This window comes from Triturus cristatus, chromosome 11, assembly GCF_964204655.1.
Source record: "Triturus cristatus chromosome 11, aTriCri1.1, whole genome shotgun sequence".
Classification (NCBI taxonomy): Eukaryota; Metazoa; Chordata; class Amphibia; order Caudata; family Salamandridae; genus Triturus; species Triturus cristatus.
The window spans coordinates 708141895-708147894 of NC_140594.1; the positions used below are offsets into that span (position 1 = coordinate 708141895).

Here is a 6000-nt window from a genome sequence, read left to right on the forward strand (position 1 = left end):
CAAACAGATGGCAACGGTCCAGGCGGACAGGGAAATGTTCAAGGAAACCATGAGCCAACAGGTGGAATGTATACAGAAGGTTGCAGGTGGTCAAGCCCAAATCACCCGCCAGATAAGAACCGATGTTCAGTCCCCTGGCCCTAATATATCCTTGCAGAAATACGTCCCTGGTGAGGACCCTGACGCCTTCCTGACGAACTTTGAGAGGGCCGCTCGTGCATGCAGTTGGCCAGACGCCAAGTGGCCTTTCTTTCTGGCCCCTCTATTAACGGGGGAGGCGCAAGGCGCATACCAGGTGGCCAACCCCTCAGGGAACACACCATACATAGAGATCAAGCGAGTAATCTTGGACCATCTGGGGTTGGATTCCGAAGCCTACCGGGTACGTTTTAGGAAAGAACGAGGTATGCCAGGGGACAACCCCAAAACTTTGTACTTTAAGCTCAAGGCTACTGCCGACAAATGGCTCCAACCACATGAAAGGACCAAGGAGGTGATCATGGAACTGATCTACCTGGAACAATATATAGAGGCCTTACCGTACCCAACACAGAGGTGGCTGAAGCAACACTCGCACCTCACCGCGGAAGAAGCTGCAGACATGGCCACGACATTCGCCAGGGCCCAACCCCGTTCGGTAGCTGGTGAAAGTGGCAAGAGCCGTCCAGCCATAACCCCCCATAAACCTGAAAAAAGAACACCCAAGACCCCCTCCGAACCTCCTCGACCTGCTTCCGCTCCGACCCTCCTCTAACAAAGGGGCCTCAGTGTTTTGATTGCGGGGAGTGGGGCCACATAGCCCGGTTCTGCCCCCACAAAACGACAACCGAAGAACCCATGGACGTTAGCTGCATATCTCGTTTCCTTATTCACCGAAGAGATGGGGCCTTGCTTTTACGTAAGTGTGCAGGTAGAGGGGAAGCGGGTAAAAGCCTTGTTAGACTCCGGATGTCGTCAGTCCGTCATCCTTGAATCCTTAGTGACACCGTCAGCTCTTTCAACAGAGGAGTGCATACCCATAAGGTGTGTACATGGGGATGTCCGCGTCTATCCTGTAGTCCGACTACCCATTACCCTCGGGGATGGCAGAACCCTGCTTGCCAAGTTAGGAGTGCTGCGCAATCTTCCGAAGCAATTGATCCTGGGACTGGATAACCCTTTGTTCATGCACCTCCTTAACGTCAAAATGCACACTCCCAAGCCCCAAGAACCGGCTTCTCTCCTAACCCAAGCCCCGTGGATCTCTGATAAGAGTTTCATGTATAGCCAGGAGCATGACCCCACTCTGCTTGGATTCATGCAGTTCAGTCAACCACAACCCCACATCCTGTCTACCCCCTCTTCCACATAGAGAATGGCGCTACTATACAGGAAAATCGGCCATGCTGCTCCCTTATAGTTGTTAGTGCCCCAAGCCTTTTGAGAACAAATCTTGTTTTTTGCACATACACATTTACTTGCAGGACACAGAGGCACACAAAAAAACACCGACATGGTCTTACAGCATTTTTATTGGCCAGGAATATACTCTCACGTCACCAAGTATTGCCAAGAGTGCGAAATATGTCAGCGAAAAAACCCATACCGGCCCTCAGCCATTCCCCTTCAACCCCTCCCAATTGTCGGAAGACCATTAGAACGCGCGGGGATGGACCTCATTGGGCCACTCTCTCGCACTAGGAAAGGCAGCCAATATGCATTAGTCATAGTGGACTATGCTACCCGATACCCCGAGGCCTTCCCCCTGCGGGCTCCCATGACTACTAACATCAGTGACAAGCTTCTCGAGCTGTTCTCCCGTGTAGGTTTCCCTAAAGAAATTCTCACAGACCAAGGGACCCCCTTTGTCTCACGGTTGATGAACCAGATATGTAAATCCCTGGACATCTCGCATATCAAGACCTCGGTATACCACCCACAGACCGATGGTCTGTGTGAACGGTATAACGCCACCTTAAAGTTATCTCTTAAAGAAATGCTCACGGCTGAAGGACGGGACTGGGACTTACTCCTTCCTCTGGCTCTTTTTGTGATCAGAAGTCAAACACAATCCAGTTTAGGTTGTTCTCCCTTTGAACTTCTGTACGGGAGACGTCCTCGTGATCTGTTGAAGATCACCAGGGAAGCATGGGAAAACGAAAAAAAAGAAGAGACCCAATCCTTTCTTGACATTACCCTGGCTTTACGCACCAGACTACACAAATTAAGGGAATTCGCCAATGTAAATTTAGAAAAAGCCCTAGGCAAGCAACAGCTCTTCTACAACAAAGGGAAGAAATGGCGCCATCTACAGGTGGACGACTGGGTACTGGTGCTTCTTCCATCCAGTCAACCCAAGGGCCGTTCCGAATGGAAAGGCCCCTTTTGCATCATCAAAAAGGTCGATCTGACCTCCTATGTGTTACAACTCTCACCAAAACGTACCCAATTGTATCATATAAACCTGCTAAAAAAAAATAGTTGGGTCCCATACCCCAGACCGTACACCTTGCTTCTCCCTACCCCGAGCATACCAGTACCCTACAACACTTGGTACTAAACAATACCTTGTCCGACAACCAAAAAGAAGCTCTCCATGCCACCCTGCTTCCTTTTTCTTTTGAACTTCCTGGGAGAACAACTCTAATAGAACACACAATGTCTACTCCTCCCGGGAAAGTAGTCAAGCTGAAGCCTTATCGCATACCTGCTGCGTGGAGGGAAGCTATTAAAAGAAAGGTAGAGAACATGCTGGACATGGGGGTGATAAAACACTCCCAAGCGAATGGTCCTCCCATAGTCCTAGTGCCAAAACCAGATGGGTCCGTCCGGTTTTGCATAGACTTTCGTGCCGTTAACGCCATCTCCAAATTAGACTCTTACCCTCTACCACGAGTCGATGAACTGATAGAGAAACACGATGACGTACAGTATATAACCACGTTTGACCTCACCAAAGGCTACTGGCAGGTGCCTCTCAGGGTCCAAGACCAGGAGAAAACTGCTTTTTCCACTCCGACAGGACTCTATGAGTTCACTGTTTTGCCCTTCGGCCTCCATGGGGCACCTGCAACTTTCCAACGACTTATGAACAAGGTACTCTGAAACCACCAGGAGTATTCGTCTGCTTATTTGGACGACATTGTCATTTACAGTCCCACCAGGGACCTACACTTACACCACAGTCAGCAGGTATTACAAGCGCTTCAAGAAGCAGGCCTTCACATAAACGCGAAGAAATCACTGGTTGGGTTCCACAAAGTTAGGTACCTGGGCTATTTACTCAGGAATGGGATAATTGAACCACAACAGGAAAAGGTTAAAGCAATTCTAAACACCCCCTTCCCATCCACCAAAAGAGAAGTCAGGGCCTTCCTCGGGTTTCTAGGTTATTATAGACAGTTCGTCTCTAACTATTCATAGATAGCGAGCCCTTTGACCGAGCTCCTTCGGAACCAGGTGAGAACCAAAGACCTCCTGAGTCCACCACCTTTGACCCTACAAGCGTTCCAAGATTTAAAAGCCGCTATCACTTCAAGTCCAATTCTGAAAACCCCGGACTTTTCCAAACAGTTCATCCTCCAGACGGACGCCTCCGAGAACGGCCTAGGAGCTGTATTGTCCCAAACATCAGACGATGGCATAGAGCACCCTGTTCTATTCATCAGCCGGAAACTGTTTCTCCGAGAACAACGATACCCTGTGATAGAAAAGGAGTGCCTTGCTATCAAATGGGCAGAAGACAAGCTCCGCTACTATCTTGAAGGCTCCCGTTTTCTCTTGTACACGGACCATGCTCCCTTGCTTTGGTTAAGCCGTAATAGGGGTAACAACACCTGTGTCCTGTGGTGGTTCCTCTCTCTACAACCCTATTCCTTCGAGGTTCGGCACCGCAGGGGTGTTCAAAACGGGAACACGGACTTTCTTTCTCGTGTTCCCCTGTCCCCGAGCGGGAACAGTCTGGGGTGGGGGTGTGTTGTGAAGACCCTACCTGTGACAGCTGGAGAGGAGACTTGGTGGAGCAGTTTCCCCCTCACGTTTCCCCTCTGCTCTGTTTCCAGTCAGCCTCGGGCTTCGAGTCGCAGGAGTTGCAGTACCCCATTAAGAAGACTGGTGCTTGGGAGCTACCTCCAACCCAGGTGACCTGGTCACATGCTCCAATCAGGCGAGAGTTACCAGCTGAGGATGAAGTGAAAAGGAGGCCGGCCGATCCACAGGATGCCGAAGAGCCCCGCAGCAGGACCGGAGGAGAAGTGGAACTGCCCAGCCATCCGACGCCTGCAACGACGGAAGCAGAAATCTCGCCACGACGAGAAGCATCCCGGGAGACTCCCAAGGGTGACCACGCTGCTGGGAGAGGGGAGCCGGACCCCATCCGGCACTACGTTCGAGCCCGCCACGTTCCTGGAGGAACGTGGCTGCAAGAGGTACGTGACCACATTCATACCTTTTGGGGCGAGGAGGGCTCCCGTTATGGGTAACCTCCAGAAGTAAGTGTGTTACCATAGGCAGCAGAGCAAACACTAGCAAAGGAGCGTGCACTGCACAGTCATCACTGGTGGAGGAAAGCTGGCCTTTATCCCCACACTCCCTTCCCTGAGCGTTTGCTGTCTCCTGTTGAGGACCCTTCCTTATTTTGTTTCTTTCTATTTTTATTTCTGCTCCCTTGTTCCTGATTGTCTGGCACTGACCCGCGGCACGGCGAGAATCCCAGAGGAGGGCCCGCCCATCTCTCTACAGCCCCAGGGCCAATGATTAAAGCCGAACACCACGAGAACTGTTACACAGCCTAGCCTGTAATTCCCCTTATGAAATAAATAGAGGTGGAAGAAAACCCTCATCTTGTCCTTTGTTTCTTGCCCAAGCTAACACCTGGCCACACTTAATCAATAGGAATCCATTTACATGTACTTTTGGAATACAGAGATATGTCATCATGTGGCACGTTAGAGTTGGGGGCTTGTGATCCAGGCTAAGTAGATATGGGCGTCGATGTTTCGATCCGTCTTGGGGATCAGAGGGTTATTTGGGGCCTCGGCCTGCGGGTCTTCCTCAGGAGAGGGTAGGGCAAGCTGGGTGAGGGTGGTGTCCATGTTACACACCTAAAGGGTTAAAAATGGAGGATCAAGGTTGTGCACAATGATAATTAAAAGCAGGTTACGAGGTAACCGTGCGACATAGAGCTTACCTGCAAGGTATTGCGGACCGCAGGAGTTAATCCTCTGTTGTAGTCTTGGCAGTTAACGTCCTCATCTGTAAGCAGAGGGGCTTGTCAGTGTGTGTACATTAAATCAAATATTGTCTTATTGCGTGTATAACGCAAAAAGAAAAACACTTATCCGTCAGTCAAGGGTAGTGTAAGTAAATTAATTATTTCATGCTGGGCAATCAATGCTGGCGCTGAAAGTGACAATTAAAAACCAGGTTAGGAGTGTGAACCACTCGAAACCGCACTGGGCTACAGAAAGCCGCGTGGCAGCGGTACAGACACGTGAGTTATCTTCAGAAACAAACTACTGGCATCCGCGATCCGCACGGGTTGCAGGATGAAAGCTGCTGAGTCTGCCTCGAGGACGTTATTTAAACGTGCCGCTTACGTAAAACTCACGCTTCTCGAGCGGTAGCTCAGGGTAGAAGAAAGACGATACCCTGGGTGGGCCCAGACCCATAAACCATGATTGATGGCACTGTGGTGACTTAAAAGAGGGGCTACTAATTCCTCTAGGGATAATTCCTAGTATTGTCATTGTGCTAGAATGCACACGAAGAAGATATCAATATATTAATTATTTACAATGTCGGTGTGATAAATATATACAGTGACATAAAGTTACAATAAACAAAACGAAATATCAACAGTGTCTGTGAATTGAGCCTCCAGCTTCAAGTTTGCAGCAGGGTTCCATGTTCAACATAACAATTTCTTACGCTGCAGACACTTGTGTTTTGGAAGACAGCTTTGCAGAAGGGTGAAGTGCTGTGGAAAGTTCTGGAATGTATCACTTCAGAGTGACTCAAAGA

The 6000-nt window shown here is 49.7% G+C and overlaps 1 long non-coding RNA gene across 1 annotated transcript in view; it reads right to left on the bottom strand.

Annotated features, from left to right (window-relative positions):
- LOC146785351 (uncharacterized) overlaps positions 1–5509 on the bottom strand; it is a 105592-nt gene extending 100083 nt beyond the window's left edge. The window contains exon 1 of the long non-coding RNA XR_014970970.1: positions 5168–5509. This is a non-coding gene — a long non-coding RNA (uncharacterized LOC146785351). The remainder of the gene's footprint in view (positions 1–5167) is intronic.
- Positions 5510–6000: the final 491 nt, after the last annotated feature.